This window comes from Acinonyx jubatus, chromosome B3 (assembly GCF_027475565.1).
Source record: "Acinonyx jubatus isolate Ajub_Pintada_27869175 chromosome B3, VMU_Ajub_asm_v1.0, whole genome shotgun sequence".
Taxonomy (NCBI): Eukaryota; Metazoa; Chordata; class Mammalia; order Carnivora; family Felidae; genus Acinonyx; species Acinonyx jubatus.
In genome coordinates, this window is record NC_069386.1 from 41769604 (window position 1) to 41793333 (window position 23730).

General features: G+C 43.4%; 1 protein-coding gene across 9 annotated transcripts in view; it reads right to left on the minus strand.

Moving 5' to 3' along the window:
- The window catches only part of TLN2 (talin 2), a 433652-nt gene extending 424864 nt beyond the window's left edge, over positions 1 to 8788 (minus strand). For 5 of the 9 annotated variants that reach the window (XM_027067412.2, XM_027067414.2, XM_027067413.2 and 2 more), the window contains exon 1: positions 8628 to 8788. The gene's annotated coding sequence lies outside the window, so the exon portion shown is untranslated. Of the gene's footprint in view, positions 1 to 7781; positions 7922 to 8627 lie in introns of those variants that run through there. The other 4 variants (XM_053223938.1, XM_053223935.1, XM_053223939.1 and 1 more) reach the window with 2 other exon arrangements.
- Positions 8789 to 23730: the final 14942 nt, after the last annotated feature.

The following is a 23730-nucleotide window of genomic DNA, read 5'->3' on the forward strand; positions in this document are numbered from 1 at the left end:
AAGATATTTTAGCAAACAAAAGTGAACTAAGGATCACAGAAGGGAAAGTGTATTAGATGTATTGCCGTATATAGGAAGATGTTACTGTTTTGATATTTTGATTATCATAGGGAAATGTAGATTCCTGTATCTGATACACCAGCCACTGGTAAGATTTTTATTAACATGTTTTCTGATTATAAGAGAAATATACCCTAAATATAGGGAAAATTTGGAAAATACGAGAAAGTATTTTTAAAGAATTTAAACATCTATAATCTCAACCACCCAGAAAAAGCCATTTGGTTTGCTCCATTCGCACAAAATGTCAAAAAAACAAAACCAAAAACAAAAACAAAAAGGTTGAAAGAAGGCCAGATAAACAACATCTTCGAAAAATGAGGCAGCAGAGAACTGTAGGTGGAGACTCTCTACCTTGGCTGCATATTAGAATTACCCGGAGAACTTCCCCACTAATGCCACGGCTCCACCCAAACGAACACATCAGAATCCCGAGGTGATTCCAGTGCATAGCTGGAGTGGAGAGCCCTACAAAAGAGACCCATCCTACAAGTTTAAGCAGGATCTCCTTCATGGAAATTTCCCTCCTGTTTCACTTTTTTCCATACACCCTGCTACCATTACCAGTTTTGCTTTGCTCATAACTCACATGTGAAACCATTAGAAAATAAAAGGCACGAAAATTAAGTAGCTAAAAATAGCACAAGTGTTTAATCTGCTAAAGAATTTTAGAATTACGTGATCAGTAGGGAGGGAAGACTTTCAAAAGGGAAACTTCTTCTTGAGCTTTGGGTCTGCCAAGCCGCTAAGGACTTACAGACAAGTAAGGGACCCTGAGGACAGCCAAGCATGTATGTGCCACTGATAAGCACTGTTAGAAATGTGTCCCCTCTGGCAACAGTGAAATAAACACTTGTTGAAATTAATGGCTACTGCACTTAATTTCCTCCCAAAAAATGCACTAATGATCAGATTACAATGCAATTTAAGCAACATTTATCATCCGGTCACCATTTTCTTCACAATGCCCTTTACATGTAGCCAACTTTTAATTAAAAGAAATCAACGACTTCAAATCTTGAATACGCATGTATGTTGGAAAAACAAAAACCACACAATCGCTAACAGTCTTCTCCACTCTCTCATGAGAATCCATTACAGAATATTTAAAACCATACTCCTGAACTCTGACTTTCACTGTGGAGTAGTCAGATATCCATCTATCCATCAGTAAATCCCCAAACATGTGCAATGGATGCAGGCAAGAGTTAATTACCACAACCCAAAATTTATTTCTCCATGCTTGGTAAAACTGATAAAATTGAGTGAATTTGCCTTGACTGGCATCCTAATTTCGATCCATGACAGGGCAGAGCCCTGGCTGGACAGGAACACAAGATCTGCAAAACAGGAAGCTGGTTTCTCTAAACCAGCAGTTTGAAAAGTATGGTCCATGACCAGCAAGATCAGTATCACCTGGGAACTTATTAAAAATGCAAATTGTCAAACCCCACCCAAGACTTACAGTCTGAAACCCTGGCCAAACGACGTGGCTTTTAGCAAGCCGTCTGGGTGATTCTGATGCATTCCAGCTGGGGAACCGCTGGTGGCATCTAAACCATGGTTTTCAAATGGTGCAGCAGAGCCTGGGTCCCAGTGGATTGAGACCCAGTCTCCCACCAGAACTCGCAGCGTCACCTAGGATGGACTTCTTCAAATGGGGATGGAGTTTCCACTGCTTTTCCACAGCTTTTTGGGGGATAACTGCCAAGAACTCGTAAATTCTATCAAGTTTCAAAAATCACACTAAGAGGCAAAATTACAAATGGTTCACGTGAAGCAGTCAGCAAGCTAGGGATCGTGTGGAAGGGGACCTGAGTTCGAATGCCAGCGCAGTCATTAGATAGCACCTCTCTGAGGCTCAGACAGGAAAACCAAGCCTAAGGACATGCTGCTGCTATCTGAGAAGACTCTGCAATTGGCCAGACCTTCCCTCAGTTGGGATCAGACAAAGTCAAGGAAAAGGAGAACACTTACTAAGAGCTTTCTTGATCTCTTATTGTCAGTACTCCCCTGGGGGAGAGAGGTAAACAGCATTTTCTGAAGCCACCCTTTACGACCAAGGCAGAAGGCACGGATTCAAAAGTGGGAAATTTCAGGATGTTAGAAGCTAATTAACTACAAGTTTCCCAAGAGATAAAAGATTACTGCAGAAAACATAAGAGAAAGCAGGTGTACTATTGCTCACCTTTTGTTTCCAAAATGGTCCCAAACAAGTTTTGTATTCCTGAACCAAATACCATTTTAAAGTGTTTCCATATAGAAAAGCTTTTGTTTGAGCAAGTAAACCAATCAAGGTGTATATGGAGCAAGTTAATCACCTCCCCTTCCCACTCCCAATTTTAAACAATCTCAAGTTTTGTGTGTCCTTCACATCTCTCTCCAAGGTTATATACCTAGAGCTTCTTTTTTAAATCAGAAATAGGATCATACTAAATTTGATACTCTGTAACTTGATTTCATTTACATTTCATATGTTCTGGACATCACTTGCAAAATAATCCAAAATTATTATTCATCCTGATGGACATTTCATGTTGCTTCCCATTTTTTTATGACTACACTATTATTGTAGTATTTTTGTAATACTACCTTAAACATCATCACACATAGATCCTTGCATGCTGATGTTTTTATTTCTGTAAGACAAGACTCCAAATATGTGATTGCTGTGGCACATGGCGGCAAGTTCCAAACTTAGAAATTGCTTTCCCTAATCTTCCAGCAATTCGTACTCCCAAGAGACTGTAAGTTGCACCCCCCCCCCATCTAAAAGAGAAGTAACATCTAAAAGAGAAGATGTTACCAGTTTTTTTTTTTCAATGTGTATTTATTTTTGAGAGACAGGGAGAGACAGAGTGTGAGCAGAGGAGGGGCAGAGAGAGAAGGAGACACAGAATCCGAAGCAGCCTCCAGACTCTGAGCTGTCAGCACAGAGCCCGACACGGGCTCAAACCCATGAACCATGAGACCTGAGTTGAAGTCAGCATTCAACTGACTGAGCCACCCAGCCACCCTACCAGTTTTGTTTTTAAGTGGGTCAGTTGGATGGACAGAAAACAAATACTTGTTTTAAATTTGCATTTCCCTGACCATCATGGAGGCTGAGAATCTTTTCACATGTTCATTGGCCATTTGCATCTCTTCTTGTGGGAACTGACTATTCATATCCTCTGTTCATCTCTTATGTTGGCCTACAAATACAACTTAATCACACACTCATTTCTCCCCCCACCATCTACTAGATATGTAAAATACAAATGAGTATCATCTCCTAGGAACTCAGTGTGTGAGGTTAGGACAGGATGTCTTCCGAGCATGAAGCACAAGGCAAGCCCTCAAAACAACTGGGTAAGTGAATAGCAGACTTAAGAGAATTTTGTTAAGACTGCAGCTAGAAGAGTAAAAAGGAAATACAAATATTCATTACTTTTCTAGATATTCAGAACAGCGTCCCTTTGGCTGAAATTAAATGGTTGGTTAAAGGAAAAACAAAACCATGCTTTTGGCACTGACTCTGAAAATCCACTGTGAAAAATGGGTGACAAATGAGCACAGTTTTAATTCATAGTTCCAGGTGATGCATAAAGAAAAGGCTGTGACAACCAAACCATTTTGTACCAGCCTTGTCTACCAGGTGTCATTCAAATGGCACCTGACACTGAACCAAAGGTTGTTAGGATGGTGATGGACAGGAGATGACTACCTTGGAGTGCCTGGGTGGCTCAGTTGGTTAAGTGTCCAACTCTTGATTTCAGCTCAGGTCATGATCTCACAGTTTGTGGGATGGAGCCCCACACTGCGCTCTTTGCTAACAGGGAACATGCTTGGGATTCTCTCCCTCCCTCTCTCTGCCCCTCCCCCACTTGTGCACATGCAGGCATTCTCTCTCTCTCTCAAAATAAATAAAAATTTAAAAAAGGAGAAGCCTACCTTAAGGATTTCGTTTCTTTTTTTGTGTTTTGTCTCCACCCCCTCCAACATTTTTTGCCTTTCATAATCTTATTGAGGAAGGGGGCTGTGGAGAGGGCCTGCAGGCGGAGTTTGACAGAATGCAGATTCCTTAACTCTTAACTTTAGGCAAAACATCTGGTTAAACCTAGCATTTATCCCCATTATTTGTAATAGTTCTGTTTGGCTTATGTTTTAACTAGTCTCCTTATTAAATATAAAAGTAATAGGATTAAGAAGTTCTGGGGGGAAGTACTGTAATTAAAAAGGCACCAGTTGAGTATGTTAAGCTGTAATTCTGGTCCTGCTTATTAAGTTTTCCTTCTTGCCTTTAAAATTTTGTGTACCCAATAAAAATGACTGAATTATTTAACTCTTTTTTAGTACTTCCTGTATTGGCCAAACACCACCCAAAATCTCCAGGAAAACATTATGACTCAAAAGTTCTGAATCCATAATGTCACAGATCACAAGTTTCAGACACTGTCCCAAGAGTCTGGGGCATGCCACACACACATCACACAGCCTGGTAAAGTGACAGGCAACTGTCCAAAATGCACTGGCGTTTTCTAACCTTTTGAAGTTATAAAATCTTTTTAACAACAACAACAAAAATGCAGGAACTTTGAGCAACCCATGAAGTTATAATATGAATCAGGCGAGAAGCAACAAAGCACAATTTGTAACACTGTTAACAGTGGCATAAGAAATTGATAAATATTAAGGTAGTAAACTTGGGAATGAAGATGGAAGGGTTTGCAACTTCTCCTTTTTAATTTTTTATTTCAGCTTTATTAAGAAAACTATTTTAGATACAGAGCACAAGTGCAGGAGCAAGAGAGAGGGGGAGAGGAGGTTGGGGGGAGAATCTTAAGCATGCTCAATGCTCAGCACAGAGTCCAACTCGGGGCTTGATCACATGACCCCGGGATCATGACCTGAGCTGAAACCAAGAGTTGGAGGCTCAAGCCACTGAGCCACCCAGGCGCCCCAAGAAAACTCGTATTTCTAAAATTTTTTATTATATAACATTTAGCACAAGCACACAATAAGTGGCATATGTAGTCACAAGCATAAGGCTAAAATGAATAATACATTTTTAGATGTATAGTTTTATTTTTCTGAGCATAGTTGGTAAAAATTTAGATTGTTCACCATCTGTAACCACCCTTAACTGCTCTTGGGAACTAATGATCTGCTGGAAATGAGGGGTGGAGGAGAAGGGGAATCAGTATAATTTTAAGTTACAAAAGACAGAAACTGGACTAGAAATCTCCATCTCCCTCCATCACTCACTTATACCCCACTTTGTAAAACCTGACTTAACTTAAAAATACTCTAGGAAAGGGGCAAAACCTGACTTCACTTAAAAATATGCTAGGAAAGGGGCACCTGGGTGGCTCAGTTGGTTAAGCATCTGACTTTGGCTCAGGTCATGATGTCCCAGTCTGTGAGTTCAAGCCCCGCAACATGGTTCTGTGCTGAGCTCACAGCCTGCAGCCTGCTTCCGATTCCATATTTCTCTCTCTCTCTCTCTCTGCCTTTCCCCTGCTTGCTCTCTCTCGCTCTCTCTCTCAAAAATAAAACATTAAAAAAAGGTTTTTAAATAAAAAAAATACTCCAGGAAAGAGTGTTTGGTTTGAAAAATCCTAAACAAGGGGTACCTGGGGGGCTCAGTCGGTTAAGCGTCTGACTTCAGTTCAGGTCACGATCTCACGGTTCATGAGTTAGAGCCCCCATTGAGCTCTGTGCTGACAGCTGGGAGCCTGGCGCCTGCTTCAAATTCTGTGTCTCCCTCTCTCTCTCTGCCCTTCCCCTGCTCTCACGTTGTCTCTTTCTCCCTCTCAAAAAATAAATAAGCATTAAAAAAAAAAAAAAAAAAGAAAAGCCCTAAACAAGTAGGGTTAGCAGGTGAATTCAAGACACAACTATAAGCCTAAGCTGATAAAAAGTATCCCCAGTAACTTATTTAACAAACTTAAGTTTAAAATTTTTGCTTTCCCTTTGGAGGCAGAAGTACAACATCACTGTCAAAAACAGACACCTTTTTAAAAAGTAAAAAAAAAAAAAGCATAAGAGTTTAATTAAAAAGTGTATCTCCTTGATAACCTAAGTGGGTACAAAGGCAGAGAAAAATCAGTGACTTCCTCAATCTGAAGAGCCCTGTGTTTCTGTGATTCAAGGTACCATCACTAAGACTGGGAGCTTTACGAAATAGATGGCTTTCTGCAATTGATCTGAGTCTCTTCTAAATTAGTTATGCTAATTTTGGATATAAATGTATCTTGGGCTCCGGGTGTTTTCCACAATTCCAGGGTTCAATGAAAAAAAAAAAATAGCATTCATGCAGGTGTCCCTCAAGGCCACGTGTCACATCCACCACCCCTCCACAGTTTTTGTATAGATGTCCGAAAATCAGCAGTCAAGGAAGACAAAAATCTTGGAAACGCAATGGCTGACATCCACACTGGACACACTTAATGAAGTGAACTAGCGAAGCAGCAGCCTAATCCCTGACATCAGATGAAAGCTTCACATCCCCCCTTTTCTGTGATCCCTTGAAACCTCTCCAAAGATGAAGCCCCAAAGTGCTGACATGACCTCAATACTATGGCATCATTTCAATAAGACGCCAAGGAGAAAGGCTTGCGTGTTTCTGCACTCAGCTGATTGTAGGTCAGCAAACACGCCCTTCCTCTGCCCCTACACAAAGCAGAGATCACAATCTGCTGTATTTCAAAAGAAAAGAATGCCCACAGCCCCACTCCTGAGAAGTCGCCAACTTCGCGCTCTGGAGAAGGGAGGAGGATAATGTGCAACCTGACGAATGCCACAAGTCAGCACACCCAGGTAGTATTAAAGGCAAATACGTGGTACTTTTTGTCATTTATGTACATTTGGGGGCCCGTTTCTCCGGGGCATCATCCCTACCCTCCTCTTTGTGCCTTGGACCACGCCAAATACTTCGGCTCATTCTCTCGTCTTCTGGAAATAATCGGAGGTTAGTCTTCACCACGAGACACAGGGATTCTGAAACAGCCTCCTTTCCCCTATTCACCTCGACTCTTCACGGGCGGCCCAATTCCAAGTTTCCCCACGCGTCACCTGAAGCCCCAACTTCTGGAAACGCCCCCCTTACCTAGCCTCCAAGAGCTGGCATCGCGGCGAGAGCCGAGCACGCAGCCACGGGCGCTGCCGCTGTCGCCGCCGCAGCCAAGGAGGCGAGGCGAGGGGAGGGCCGCTCTCCGGCCCCGGGGACGACCGCGAGCCAGGCCCTCGGCCCCGACCGCTAGCCGGCTCGCCTCCTCTCCCTCAGGGAGCGAGGTCCCGCGCCGCGCGCAGCGCCCAAGCGAAGCCGGGCTCCGGGAGCACGCTCTGCACCGGGCGCCCGGCCGGGGGACGCCGCCAAGCGCACGGCTCCGGCGGAGCGCCCGGGCAGCCGCGGCGGCTGGGGAGAGGGGCGTGTTCCCTGCGACTCGGAGCCTGCAAGCCGCGTCTCGGCGGGACAGCGAGCGGAGGTGAGCCGGACGCGCAGCCCCTGACGGCGGTTCTCGGCCCTACACCCGGGCCGGGCGGGCCTGGCGACGCGTCGCAGCCCGCGCGCCCCTGCGGGAACAACCTCCGTGCGCTCCCTACGCGGCCGCCTCCGCTCCTGCCTCGGCGCGCAAACTTTCCCGGCCAGAACCCCTCCTGCCTCTCCTGCGGGGGCGCCGCGCTATCCCCCGGGCCCCAGAAACCGTACGCCCCCTCCCTCCGCAGCCAAGACCCACTGAAAATATGGCGCCCTCGAACGTCGTTCCTCGGTCCCCTCAGGGAATCCCGAATTGCCAGTCCCCAGGACCCCCGGCTCCCAGCGGGCGCGAGATTGCAGCTTGCGGGGCCGAGGGAGGAGAGGGCGCCGCTAGTCCAGTGCGAGGCCAGCGGCAGCAAATCCAAATCCTGTCCTCGCTCTCGGGCGGGCGCTGCCCAGGTCCCTCAGCGGCCAGCAGTTTTGCTGGTGGCGAGATTGCCAAGGGGAGTCGTGGAATAGGCAGGTCTGAGAATCTGGAACTGGAGGAGCTCCGCACCGGCGGGCTGTCTTTGCCTCCAGCCTCGACCGGTGACTTGTTTGCAAAGTGGCGCTGGAGTCCGGGCGGCCAGTGCTGGAATGAAGCCGCTCCGCCCGCGCCAACTCTCCTGGCGCGGGGGCCCGGCCGGGGCCGAGGGGACACTCCATGCAGGCGAGGCCGCTTTTCAAAGCCCAGTTACCGGAAACCCAGCGGGAGCCCCGGAGGGGACTGGCTGCCCGCGGCCAGAATCCGTTCTCAGGCGCCGGCTGCCAGCCTGTTTGCAAACCGCTGCGCCCAGGTCGAGTGCAGTGAAAACATACATGTGCAATAGACAGGTGCATAAATTTTATTTTATTTTTATTTTTTTTGCAGAAAGCCCTCCTAGGACATCAAATCTGGGAGCTTTGCGGGGTTTTTTCTGCATTGGCATCACTCACGAGATGCAAAAGGGAGGAAAAAACCACCCACATTTTCCTTCTGTAGAGGGGAGGGAAAAGACACGAGAAATTCATGCAACGTGCATGCAGCTGGAGGAAGAGGAAAACCCGAGTGAGCCGTGCGCCTTACCGGGGGATGCATTTACTGTCTCATTGCAGAGCGCCTGCCCCGGAGTGCAGCCGGCGTCCCCCCGCGCGCCCGGCGACCGCTCCGCTCCCGCAGCCGCTTCAGCCGCTGCCGCCGCCGCTGGCTCCGGGCGCGGAACAAGAGCCGAGGGCGAGCGCGAGCGCACGGCCCGCGAGCGCCGGGAGGGCAGGAAGCGCGTCATCACTGGGGGACGGCGCGTCCCCGCGCGGCTCCGGTCCAGCAGCGGCGCCGTGCGGCACCCGGGCTGGGCCGGCACGGTCACCTCCTGGGTCTCTGCCGGGCGGCTTGGTGCTGGGAGGATCCGCGTGGGGAGGCAACGTGCCGGCCGAGTTGCCGTGGGGAGAAGGGGTCGCAGAATGACCCTGGCTTTCCGAACTCGGGCTCCGCTGTGAGGGAGATAGGAGAGGAGGGGAAGCGGCGTCTATGGAATGGGGCCCCTGGGACGGCAGAGCGCTTCCCGAGGACCACTGGCCACCCTGGAGCCAGGGGCGTGGTTCCCACGAGAGTCCAGTGGCGCGCTCTGGGGTCCTGCTGCGGCGCTGCTGACCGGAGCCGGCAGCTGGCTGTCCCTTTCTGCACGTGTTGCACACGCGACACAAATTGGTGGTCAGAGGTCACTTAGGGTTTTTGAGAAAGGCTCTCCGGGACGGGGGGAAGAGGGGCGGGAAGCACTCTCTTAAATTCATAAGAAAAAATGTTCTCTTGCCTGCTATGCCTTTGAGTAAGGGCAATTATATACCTGTTACATTTACACAGTCATTAGGAAACGTAGGATGACATGAAACAACGGGAAGGTTATTAAGGGGACAAGGAGACAAATCAGAAAATACTGTGTACCATAAGATCTCATTTTCTTAAATTACGATAAATGGAGAGAGGTAGAATAAACTGAACAGATAAACACTGGACAGAGGTTAACTAGATCCCTCAGTGATTGGTGGAAGTGTGGGTGATTTCTCTATTCCTGCTTAGTTCTCTAGTTTCTGATTTTTCTGTCAGGAACACATTACTTTTATAGTTAAAAAAAATTTTTTTTAATATACCTTGCATTTTTTTCCCAGCCCAACACAAAATGAGTAGGATAGACCTCTCTTCCAAAGAAATAAGTAGCAAATCTCTCCAGTTACTCATAAATGAAACTATGGCAACTTTTAAGTGTTTTTTCAGAGCATGAAACTGCCGTTGCTATGAACTGGAGAGTGGGTTGATTTTGTAAACTGAAACTATCGTGTAGAAGTCTATTGGGACGTTGGATAAGGCTGGACATTCTGTAAGAACAATGGCATGTTCTTGTCTGGGCTGATGAACTTGATTTTATTATGGCCACAGAGAGTAATACATAATACATTTATGATGTATTATAAGAGTACAGCTTTGTAACTTACGGAGAACAAACTTTAACATCACAAAGCACAATCAGAACCAATGAATTGGCAACTTGAGAAAGTCCTAGAAGTTACAGGACTGAGACTTGCTAATTACACAGGTAAAATGTTTCTGTTCATACCTTTCTTTAAATTTTTTTAATGTTTTATTTATATTTAAGAGAGAGAGACAGAATGTGAGTAGGCAAGGGGCAGAGAAAGATGGAGACAGAATCTGAAGCAAGCTCCAGGCTCTGAGCTGTCAACACAGAACCCGACTCAGGGTTCCTTCGAACCCACAAACCGTGACATCATGACCTGAGGCGAAGTCGGACGCTTAACCGACTGAGCCACCCAGGTACCCCCTGTTCACACCTTTTCAAACAGTCACCAGTCTAACAGAGTAACTGGTGGCGATGGCAAATCACCTCAGGGGATGGTTAAAAAGTAAATGTTTACTGAAAAGTAAATTATTCCCGTGAGAGATTAGTAATAAGCTCATTGAATTAATACCACTTAAATTGTCCCTTGATTCACTGACAAAGAGCAACCGGGGTTTTATAGTTCAAATGCCAGGTTTACATAAGAAGCTCATCAAAACTGAGAGAAAAATTGGTTGCAACTAAAGTAATTTTCTCTTCTACCTTAGTCCTTGGTTCATAGGGCCCGCTGGCTTCCCATCATACATCTTAAGATCAGTTTTGTTCCCCCAATCTAGACTTAAATTTTTTTCCATGACTTAATTTACGCTTCAAGTCTCCCTGTGCTCTTCCTCTGCCTGCCAGTGAAATGCTGTTTAATCTTAGAAGGTAAGCTCCATCAGAGCAAGGATCTTACCTGCATCTCTGTGCCTAAACGCGGGTCTGGCACATAGTGGGGGCTCGATAAATATTTATTTTATGATAATAGCATGTTTGTTCACTGTCTACTTGGCTAGTTCCTAAGATGTTTAAAAATTCCTCTCTGCTATTAGACCATCAGCGTAATCCTAGGATGGTAAGGGTTTGTAGAATTATAACCCTGGTTTAATTCAATAATCTCACTCTTCAAAATAACAGCCAAATCCTAAAACGTTTCAAGCAGTGGGATGCAGGTATCTGAATATCTCATTAATCCAATTAGTCCTATTCTGTGGCTCTCCGAGATCAATCAAACTCCTTTCCCCAGTGAGAAAGAACATCAGTCCTAGAATTCTTTGCTTTAGTCCTGACTTCTAACCAACTGACTTTTGCACCCTTCCCTTATTTTTATATTTTCTCATTTTCTCTAACCTCTCTATGACCTCAAAGCCATTTGCTATTTCTTTAGAAAAAAACAACTCTAACCATTCTATTGCCTAGCATTATGTGTTTCAACAAGTTCCCCAAGAGAAGTAAAATTGATTTTACCAGTAACTTATGGTGAGTGCTTTGAAATTAAGATTCCTGCCCTAGACCTGAAAAGATACTTATTTCTAAATTTAGAGTCAGCTACTAGTAGTCTCTCTCTGTACTAGTCACAGTGATCATAGTTCAGGAGAGACCAAACAAAAACTCTTTTAACAAGTTTGCCTGCTTGGACTTTGTCTCCACCCAGCAGAGGGAAACGTGCTGGCAGTTTTCTTAGAGTATCTAGGACCGGAGATAAAACTCATCCCATCGACACAATTTACCAAGGCTTCATATTGTCTCACTTCCTGCCAAGCAGATAATTAGAAACTGAAAACATACTCATTTTCTGTGAATAAAGAGTACAGCATTTGGGGAAGTAAATCAAAGAGATAGCTTCCAAGTGACTTATAAATGCATCTGGAACTACAATCCATTTTTTCCGCAAGCTAGAGCTGTAAATACCAAATAAGACATTGCTTGGTGTTAGAGCCAAATGCTACGACATTACTCCCCTCCTGTCATTGTACTATTCGCCTTAACCTCCTGACAACCTGTCTGCGTGTGTGTATACCTGAGCAAACCCAACTGTGTCATACTGAAGGGCCAGAAGAAAGTTCGGTAAATATTGCTTCCCACTTTTGTTTATAAGGTCATAATTGGTGCTATGTGAAGATATCTTCTAGGGCATCCTTGACATACACGTCAACAGTTCATGACATTTTCCCCTTTTTCAAAATTGTTGTATCCGTTCTCAGGAGCAAGGTAGATGTGGGAACCACATTTTCTAAAAATTGCCTGTTACTCAGAACCAGAAATGAAAACAAGATGCTCAGGCTTCTATTTTCATTTAACCTCTTTAGGTTTATAGAAATCTCTCCATCTCTTTTCTTGTTATAAGTTCTAGGAGAGAATATTACCCGATAATCATAGAGGGAATATTACCTGAGTTTCAATACAGCATATAGTCAATAAGTTACTTTCATTTTATTTCAAAGGCAGATGATTGACACTTTGCAAGAATTAATGTTTTAGTTTGATGGGGCCCCACCTCATTCCTCAATATTTGGGATGGAGTGATAGATGCAGATTCAGATTTCTTTCTTTTCTTTTTTTTTTTTTTTTTTTAAGAGCAAATTGCTTACATAGACTCAGGAAACTATTGTTATTATTCTACCCATCACAGGACATAGTTGATGATGATTTTTCTTTTCCTATGGTGTATAGAACACACTATGGAATGTTCTTTTAAATGCCCCTGAAGAGACACGCTACCTAGAAGAATATTTATTATGCTAAATTGGAATTCATATTTAAATAAAATAATTCATATTTAAATAAAATGTGAGGCAGGTTGTTTCTCTTTTGCTTGCTTGCTCATAGACTGGAGAAAACATGTTTGGGGTTACACAGTGGTTAACAATATTTTTATAGTATTTTTATTGTGGATCATCAAAACTTTAAATTATACATGTAACTTTTAAGTCTCTGGTCATGTGGGGTTTTTTTAATGTTATGTAAATATGTTTTCATGAAACGTTCTACAATGCAAAGATACTATAGAAAGACTACAATTTATGGGGCGCCTGGGTGGCACAGTCGGTTAAGTGTCCGACTTCAGCCAGGTCACGATCTCGCGGTCCGTGAGTTCGAGCCCCGCGTGGGGCTCTGGGCTGATGGCTCAGAGCCTGGAGCCTGTTTCCGATTCTGTGTCTCCCTCTCTCTCTGCCCCTCCCCCGTTCATGCTCTGTCTCTCTCTGTCCCAAAAAATAAATAAATGTTGAAAAAAAAATTAAAAAAAAAAAAGAAAGACTACAATTTAAAAAAATGTTTGTTTTAATCTGTGATCATAGCCAATTGCTTCTCTATCACGAAAACAAGTTGGATAAAACTGGTTTCCTTGTCTATGGAGATGGGTTTGTTTAACTCTTGTGAAAATATTTTGTTTAGGTATCAGACCAACTTTAATTTAAAAATAATATATTGATGGGGCACCGGGGTGGTCAGTGGGTTAAGTGTCCGACTTCGGCTTAGGTGGTGATCTCAATGTTTGTGGGATTGAGTCCCACATGGGCTCTGTGCTGACAGCTCAGAGCCTGCAGCCTGTTTTGGATTCTATGTCTCACTCTCTCTGTCTCACAAATGAATAAACATTAAAAAAAATCTTGAAAAATAATATACTGGGGCACCCGGCTGGCTCAGTTGGCAGAGCATGTGACTCTTGATCTCGGGGTGGTGAGTTGAAGCCCCGCATTGGGTGCAGAGTTTACTTTAAGAAATTAAAAAAATAAAAATAGCATATTCATTATCATGTAGGAAATATCATATGAACTCTACTTCAAATGAAATAAATTCTAAACAAATATGATTAAATTTTGTCCAAGTCATTGTTTTTTATGACAGAATTAAAAGTGAACTGCAATATAGAAAATGTACATAGAAATTAGATAATTTTAATGTAACTTTAGAGAGATAAGTGATGACTCTGTGTCTACATCAAAGATAAATATAGTGGCCCCTGGGTGGCTCAGTCACTTAAGTGTCTGACTCTTGATTTCTGCTCAGGTCATGATCTCACTGTTCATGAGGCCGAGCCCCACATGGGGCTCTGTGCTGGCAGTGCAGAGCCTGCTTGGAATTCTGTCTCCCTCTCTTTTCTGCACTTCCCCACTCATTTTCCCTCTCTCTCTCTATCTCTGTCTCTCAAAAACAAATAAATAAACATTTAAAGAAAGATAAATATATCCAGCACAATTGTTACTTGCCTGTTTCTTTAAATCAAAATAACAAATATTTATTAAATTAGTGCCAGGACCCATTATGACCAAAACACTCTTCTTCCCAGGTGGGCAGAATCCACCTGAATAAAGTACAACCCTTGCCTTTCAGGAGAGATGGAAAGATGAGAGAGGACACATCAGATATTCAAACTGATATTGTTCATAAGAGATCTTGAATGGTCTTTCTCCCTGAGGAAAGTGACCAGAGGAAAGTTCCAGAGATTTAGAATACACACACACACACACACACACACACACACACACACACACACGAAGACGTTTCTTCCTGACAGGACCAGTCCTTGATACAGAGGAATAGCTGTGGCCCAGAGTAGCCCAAAGCAGCTGTCTTAGGATGTCAACTTGGTATCATCTAGTACCCACTTAAACCTTTAAGGTCAAGTACAAAGCAGGAGTTCTGATGGACTGGCTCATACATTATTTGTCTCCCTATTTTGAATATTTTATTCAAATCTTCACTTTTTCTTCCTGCTCCATCTGCTGGATCTATCTTCTCCAGGTTAGGAAGTCTGATTGTCTTCACATTGCCTCAAAAGGTGATTCCATTGACATTTGTCAGACTTTTGGCATTATCACGTTACTCTATTTTTATATTGCTACACTCAGATTTTTTTCAGTATAATCAGAGCAACATTTGCAAAAACTGTAGTAAAGTTGGCATGGTACAGAGACGTGTAAAAGGTAAGTAAGTTGGGAGAGAACTGGAAGAGATGGAAAAAGAAGGAAATATTCACTCAGATGATTTGTAATGCATCAGCACTTAACACTATCCTTTAAATATTTCCCCCAATGCAATTTGAATAAAATTAAAACAAAACAACCCCCCCAGCACCAAATCAACCATCTCAATTTTTTTTATCCAAAGATAAAATAGAAATAAGGGACCAACATCCTCCCTAACATCAGAAAGATTATTTGCAAAACTAGTGGTCTCCTATGAAATTAAAGGGTTTTTAGCTTTTTTAATGTATTCATATGTAGCTCAGAACCACCAAGGCTACTATGGAAAAAATGAGACTCTTTATGTAATCAGTGGGATAAAGTGGTATTTTAATATCACTTAACTTTCTAATTCCACTCCACGACATTCTAACTTTTGTTTAATGACCCTTATTACGATAGCACCTAAGTACAGAGTACCCAACACATCAACTTTCTACGTTCACTGGGTTTCAGTCACACTACCAACTGAGGAAAATCTTTCTTCATTATCCTTAGAACTTGGCACAGCTAAATAGATTTCTTAATGAGTCAGAAAGAAGACTGTCAAAATAAGAGAAGGGCCACCCTGAGGTTCCTTCTATATATGCCAAGAATAAAAAGGCATTAGTGAATTGGTGTTAAACCCCATCATTTTGATGATAAGTGACTCATCTTTTTGTTCTCTAAGACCTAGCACCCATAGCAGGCACTGAATGCATGTTTATTAAAGAAATTTCTCTGTCATTTACATAAACTTTTTCAGTTCAATATGGCCCACAAACTGTAAATGCCCAGATTACAACCGGTAGATGACCAGGGCATTAGGAGGAATAAAACCAAACTTACAAGGGCCAAGTTCGCAGAACCAATTGTTCTTCTCATGTAATGTCTCTATCCTCTTTTCAAAAAAATATTTGAGTAGTCTCCTTTCCATCCCTGTCCCCGGTCACCCGGTTCCTCTCTCCAGAGGCAATCACTTTTGCCAGTTTCTTGGGTATCCTTCCAAGATATTCTATGTCTATACAAGCACAAATGTGTGTTCACTTTTTTCTATAAAGGGTGACACGCTATTCTATTGTTTGCTTTCTTGGTTATTCTTTGTAGGTAGATTTCTTAAATTTTAATATGCAATTATGAAAATACTAAAACATGTGGCAAAAGTAGAGAGGATCGTACAACGAACCCAATGTATCCCCATCACCCAATTTCAACAATCTCTGTACATTACCACTTACTTCATCTATCTTTTGTGTATGCATCTTTTATTTTTTTTATTTTATTTATTCATTTTGAGAGAGACGGAGAGAGTGCAAGCATGAGCAAGGGAGGGCCAGAGAGAGAGGTAGAGAAAGCAGGCTCCAGGCTGTCAGCATATAGCCCTACATGGAGCTTGAATTCCCCAACCATGAGATCATAACCTGAGCTGAAATCAAGAGTCAGATGCTTAACCAACCAGCCACCCAGGCTCCCCTTTTTGTGTATGCTTATTTTAGAACAAATCTCAGACATCATGTCATTTCACCCCATCCACTAAAAACATTCTATCTGCTCTTTAAATCATATAGATGTTTTCTTATATAAGCACATTAGCATTATCACACCTAATAAAATTAATAATAATTCCATGGTATCATCTTGTGCTCACTCTATGTTCAGATTTCCCTAATCGACTTAAAAATGCCAAACATCAGATTTTTTTCTTGTGTTTCTTTTCATGTAGAGTTTTCTAGAGTTGCCCATCATTATGTTTTCTATGGTACTGACTTCAAGAAAACTGCTCAACTATCCTGTGGAGTATTTATTCTATACTCCAGATCTATCTGTTGCTCCCTTGCAGCATTATTTAACTTGGTCCTCTATCCCCTATTTCTTGTAAACTGGGAAGATGTCTCTTGGAAGTTGTTTCTGTCAACTAAATTAGGCTCCAGTTTAACTTTTGGAGAAGCACACTTCATAGCTGGTGCTGTGTGTCTCTTACTGCATTATATCCGGGGGCACATAATGTCAGCTTGTCCACATATCAGTGAAGCTGAAATTGCCCAGTGGGGTCAGGGCCTACCATCCTGATCCCAACATTGTAAAGTTCCCATCAGGTTTTTATCAAGTGGTTTCCTTTACTGATGACTGTTGCCTGAATTAATGACTCTTTAAGGACTACAAAATGGAGATCATTCTAGTTCTAGCATTAGTGTGTGAAAGAATATATTTGGTGAGAAATACCTTCTTTCCCTGAAAAAGTTCATGAGACCTTAGAATTCATTGAACTGGAATATTTACAACAAAGCTCATGGAATTAACATCATCACAGAACATTAGCATTAAGAAGGCTCCAAATCACTCTAACTTCCATTCAAATGAAAATTGAAAGCCTGTAGTTTCAAAGGTTTTGTTTGTTTGTTTTTAGACATTGAAAAAGTCTAGGTCCAAGGTGACTGAGTGGCTCAATGGGTTGAGCATCCAACTCTTGATTTCAGCTCAGGTCATGATTTCAGGGTTTGTGAGATTGAGCCCCATGTCAGGCTCTGCGCTGAGTGTGGAGTCTGCTTGGTGGGATTCTCCCCCTCTCTGTCCCTTCCCTGCTCAAACTCTCTCTCTCAAAATAAATAAATAAAAATTTAATTAAGTAATTAATTAATAGTCTAGGTCCATTTAGGAGCAGCTAATATTGTCCCTTGGAGGAAGGAGGTTCTACAGTTATAAAATGTCCTAAATATAATCTATTGGGAATTTTTCCCATTTGCATGATAGGCCCATTCATATCTTCAGGAAGAAACATTCTCACCCAATCTGAAATTAAATATAGAATTATTCCATTTATAGAATGTTACAAAGATGGAAACAATACCCTCTGGAGATGAAATCTCCAGGGAGATGAATATTCTCAGACTTGCAGATGAGATCAAGCAGAGAACCAGTGTGTGGTCGGGAGGCTTTCTAAGTATTGGGCATTTCTCTAAAAGGAGGTGAGACTCTCATTAAGCAGAGGCTCTCAAACTTGGACTCACTAGGCTGCTCTTTCAAATGCCTAGGCCTTGCTCCATGAGAGCCAGATACACTAAGTCTCTTCCTTTAAAAAGCATCCCAGGTAATAATGATGCAGTTAGTCGGGAGACAGCATTTGGGAAAACCCTATCCTAAGTACCGGGAGGGTTCTGAGTTTCACACCCATGCCGGTTGAACATGGCCTAACAGAGTTGCTTCATTATAACACTATTTGTCCCTGAAGTGCTTCCTTAACAACTACAGTCCATGACACTACACTGTGAAGATGTACGCATTTTATCACACCTTGCTTGCAAATCAAAAGGAGGGCCCTCCTGCCCATGAACATCCGTGCACCTTACAGCAGGGGCTGGTCCATGTCAAACAGCCCTCTACTGGCCCTTGGGTCGTGTGTGTCCTTCAACAACCGCCTTATACTCCACCATGTCCTGCTTCCTGCCATTCTTTTGTGTTCTAAAGAAGTTTTGACCCATGATGGCTGGCAAAATGCACCAGTGGTAGTGAGACCCATCATACAGGAACAAAGGCAGAGCCAACGTGGGAGTGAGAACACATGCTGTATAGGGCTGAAGGCCTTCCAGGAAGTCACTGATGAAAAGAAGGGTAAGGAGCAGTGGGCCAGAACAGATTGGGGGAGAGAGACTTTCCAGAGGATGAGGGGTATTGTGGGATATAGCAGCAGGGTGGATGGCCCAACAAGAAACTAGGAAGGGAGGCCTGAGACTTCAGAAGAGACTAGAAGTGAAGTGAGGAGGGCCCACCAGTGCATGCAGTTGGGAACACCTACCTCCACGGGCACTGCTTCATAACAACCGCAGGCAGCACTGTGTCAGGGAGGCAACCTCACCCCAGTTCACCCCCATTTCCTCACAAAATCGCTTACTCCTGCATTGGTCTTTAGGCTGGATAATGAACCACATATGAAGGAAAAAGCTCCAAAGTGTCAAAGGTGAGTTTGTGCATGTGCCCAGGCATACTATACTTCCAAGCTCTCCAGGAAGACCAGGAAACAGGCAGAGACACTGATGCGGCGTGGACCAGCAGTTTCCCCTAGGATGGGCTAGAGTAAACGAATTTGTGACTAAGTCCTCGAGGAGGGCTAGAGGGAAAATGTCCAGGATGGAAGAGTTTTGCTTGTTTCCAGGCTGTATTGAGGAACTCCTATTCTAGGGAAATAAGATAAGACTACAACACTAGAATGACTCAGTAGCAAAAAACTGGGAGCATGTCTCAAGTCGGAAGAGTCAAGAATAGGGGCGCCTGGGTGGCTCACTTGGCTGAGAGTCTGACTCTAGATTTCAGCTCAGGTTATGATCTCATGGTTCATGAGTTCAAGCCCCACATCAGGCTCGCTGCTGTCAGCTCGGAGCCTACTTCAGATCCTCTGTCCCCCCTCTCTCTCTGCCCCTCCCCTGCTTGTGCACTCACTCTAAAAAATTAATAAATATTAAAAAAAAGAAGAGTCAAGGACAGGTGAGATGTGGGAGCATGAGATGCAGGGACTGGGATCAGGGAGAAGCCAAGCTTTGATCTCCTGAATGAGACTTGATCTAGAATGGATGAGACACTTGGGTTCCCTCTACATGTGTGTGCTTCAGAAACAAAGCAAGACCAAACAGAAGTTTTAGTTCATTAAAACTCTTCACTCTTGAGAACTTCCTAACGAACGGTGCTGGGTCATTCTATTAGGTATATTTCTAGCATCTAGCACTGTGCTAGGTACATGGAAAGTTCCCAGTAAATTTCCAGGATGAATAAACAAATAATGGGTGGAGCTCAAGCCAAATGACGTGTTCTGCTGAGCAAAATGAACGGCTGGAACTCTTCGTACCACAGACATCTCTAGCACCATCCCACTCCTGATACTTCCACTATGTTTTTAATCATAACACTTATACTTGAGTCATATTCATATACCTGTCTTGTCCCTGAGATCAAGCTTCCTGATGGCTGGGTTCCTGCGGGGTCATGTCTTACTTAACTTCCAGTCCTCAGTTCTTACAATAACACTTAGTATAAGTGGGTGCTGAGCAAATAGCTGTTGAAGGAATGAACAACTGGCAACTTGTCGAAGAACTCAGATCTTTAATACTAACCCAGCTCAGTGTCCTCTGAGCTGCCCTTTATGTCCCCTCCACCCCACAGTTCACCCTACATGTCAGAAGAAATAACTTATATGAAGAGGAAAAAAATGAGCTGGATGGTTCTAGAATAAAAGGAGACCCTTAGCAGATCATGCTATCTTTTGGAAAACAGTGAGCACTATAATAGGCTGCAGTTATGGTTTACCAAACAACCCTAACAGAAGCTGAATATCAACAGTGTGGTCTGGTGTTGACTCTGGTGGTTTCCTACCCACATGCTCTTTGGTGTTTTTTGGGAAAAGACTCAGAAACCATTTCTCATTTTCACAAATGAGCATAGCTGGGGCTGGCCAGTCCTTCAGAAGAGATGGTGGCCTCCCACATTGCCACAAATGGATGGAAAAGTTACAAAATATGAAATTGCTCATAAGCTGAGGGGAATCTTTCTAGGCCCATGTCTTGACTGACTGTTTTGATTTTTTCTTTTTTATCTTTTTGGATTTTCGTTTGGTTGTTTTTGAGAGAGAGAGAATACGAACAAGGGGAGGGAAAAAGAGAGAGGAAGAGAGACAATCCCAAGCAGGCTCCATGCTATCAGCACAGAACCTGATGCGGGGCTCAATCTCACAACCATGAGATCATGACCCTCTGACCCAAAATCAAGAGTTGGACATTTAACTGGCTGAGCTACCCAGGCCCCCATTGACTGACAGTTTTTAAGATCAAAGATATTTGTTTGAATTTAAATCTTCTGCGACTGAGGACCTATTTCAGGGATTCTGTTTTCTACTTTACCTGATTCTGTTCAAGATTACACAGATCAGTTCTGTGAAAAGTAATCCCTTTCAAAGGGAACTGTGTACTGAGGAGCAGAATAAGGCTTGAAATGGGAATCAGGAAATCCAGGTGACTTCACAGTGGATATGTGACCTTGGACATGTCCCTTGACTTTTAACATCAGAGTACTCTCATTTGCAAATTGACCCTTTCAGTCAAATGATCCATAATTCCACTCCTAGCTTTCTACCATTTTTCTATGCATCTAATCAACAGTGCCACACATATGACACTTAAAATCCACTGCTTTATGCTGTAGTGAAAGCACATCTCTTGTTCCCTCAACTAGAGTGTATGCTTCTTAATGGCTGAATAGCATCTTGTACTTTGCGGTGATTTCTGTGGTGCATCCACGGAGGCACTCCCCTCAGGTGCGGGAGGTGTTGGTGGCTGATGCCTCTCATCTAAGTCTCTGGGGACAGTCTTCCCCTGGACTGGGGGAAGTGTGCAACTCAAGGGGACAGACACAGCGAGTGTCTGATGACTAGATGGTCGATGGTGGTGGTAGTGGGTGTGATAAAGGGATCCCTGAGGTTCTTTTGTGACTACATCGCCGTCCAACCTCTTCCTCTGTTTATCCTGCTTTCCCACCTCTTTTATTCTCCGGGACCTCCTACATGCAAATCTCAGACCCTGAGTCTTTCTGGGGGTCATAATTATGTTCCCCACTACCTTCGCCTCTTACCTCATGTACCCATCATATCCCCGTGCAAGGTGAGTTAACATGAACTGAAGTCCACAGCAAGGTGGGAGAGAAGCCCATGCTGGGAGACACCCTGTTCTTTATCTCCACAAATACCGAACCTGACAGTGTTTCTCCTGGGGCCCAAATCTCCGCTGGCAACGCCGGGAGCAGAGACAATGTTCTCCATCGGTCAGGCAAGGGGAGTGTTTTGTTACCGCTCATCTCTTTTCATGAGAATGCCTAATTCCTGGAAGCAGCCAGAGTGGAGGGACTGGGCCCTACATAACTTGACTAAGACCAACAGAATATTTAAAAGTTGGCTGGTCTCCTGGTGCTTCTAAAGCCAGAGAAAGACCTTGGTTTTCAAACTGTTTCCTCTTTCAAATGAAAACCAGGAGGAAAGTGGTCACACAGTGATGGTCTGGGATCCATCAGCATAGATGGTGTCAAGGTGCTCAGTAAAGCTTGCTGTTCCCTTCCATAATAAAGGGGAAAATCGCTTTAGGCAACTGCTGGCTCCCCACGTGTTCTAATACATTTACTTTGTTCTTGCTCTTATGAGCGTGTTGCATCATTTTAACCAGATTAATTTAGAATCTACACGCACAGCCACACACACATCTTTACCTTTGGAGCCGACTGACCGCATTAAATCATCTTGTATTCACATAAACCTTTCAAACGAATACTTGCTTTTGTTACGCAATATCATTTCCTTTCTGCTGTACAGTTTCCTTGGATAGCCAGGAATATCTGTCCCTCATTTTTTTCCCCTCATTTTTTTTTTTCTTTTTGGTTAGAATCTCAGACATTCGATATGATTTATGGAAGCCTAGCCCTTTGAAATGATAAGACAATGAACTGCAGACTTGGGGCATATTTAAATAATTCAAACATTGTCTGATATTGTGCGGTTCCAAGAGGAAAGAGGAACAGCCGACACCAGAAAATTTCCTGCTGGAATTCTGCCAAGGCATAGCTGGCCGTCTTGGGGAGGTCCATCATTATGGGACTTTGCTGTTTGTAAATTTAATAAACGGCTCACATCTGCTTATAATATTATGGAAGTCTGTGCTAGAAGTATTATGTAAAGCACATGGTTTATTTTACAAATCAATCAGTGCTTTCTGTTTGCAGGGTTTGTCAGGGTGCACAGGAAAACACTACACCTGCATTTACAAGAGAGTCTAGGCCATGGCATCGGTGTCCTGCCGTGTGCTTTGAACCATAGTGTGATAGGGTTGAAACCTTAGTAGTCATCTAGTCCTTGCACAGCATGGCACAGCAGAGACCCAGAAGAGGCAGGGGGCTTGAGGGCAGTTCACTCAGAGTTACTGACGGAGTCAGGGCTCAGAGGGTGTCACAGCCCCTTCTCCTTAGCTCCCTCCCTTCCTCCACTTCCTTCTTCCACTTCCTTCCTCCTTTCCTTCTTTCTTTCTTCCTTTCTTTCTTTCTTTCTTTCTTTCTTTCTTTCTTTCTTTCTTTCTTTCTTTCTCTTGTTTTTTACTGTTGTTTTTTAAGTTTCTATTTAAATTCAAGTTAGTTAACATACAGTCAGTATAATATTAGTCTCAGGTGTAGAATTCAGTGATTCATCATCCTTCCTTCTTGCTTGCTTCTCTCTGCATGACCTTAGTTCGTGGCACATTAGCAGCATTGTGGGTCTGGGCATGGTCCCTCTCACAGTTGACCCCATGGACTACTTGCTTCCTGCCCTTTAGGCAGCCATTCTGATGTGTTTAATGTACTTTGTTTCATTTTTATGAATCTCAAAAAGTACATATTTCCCCCTCCCCATCTTGATGCTATGCTTGGAGACCCTCCCATGTTGATACATGCATGTAACTCTGCCACTACAGAGCTCCCCCAGGCCACAGATTGTCACCCCAGGGATTATCTCTGTATCCCTTCATCCCACAGTGGTCCACGACAGCCAATGTTGAGTTACTTGTTGTCTCTCAAGCAAAAACCACATTTCCCCCCTTATTAAACTTATAAGGCAGAAAAAGCCTAAGGAATACAAGCAATTTAACAGTGGCTTCGGTAACCGTTTACCTCTAGATAAATTACTGGTATGATTTAACACATTACAAACAGAAAGTGTTCAAAAGCTGTTTTTATTCCATCACAGTGGGCTGAGTGCCTTAAAAATGTTTTGCCATCACAAATTTTGATTCTTAAGAGACATACCTTTATTGTTAGAGTTAATAACCTATTCTTCTCAAACTATTCCAAAATACAG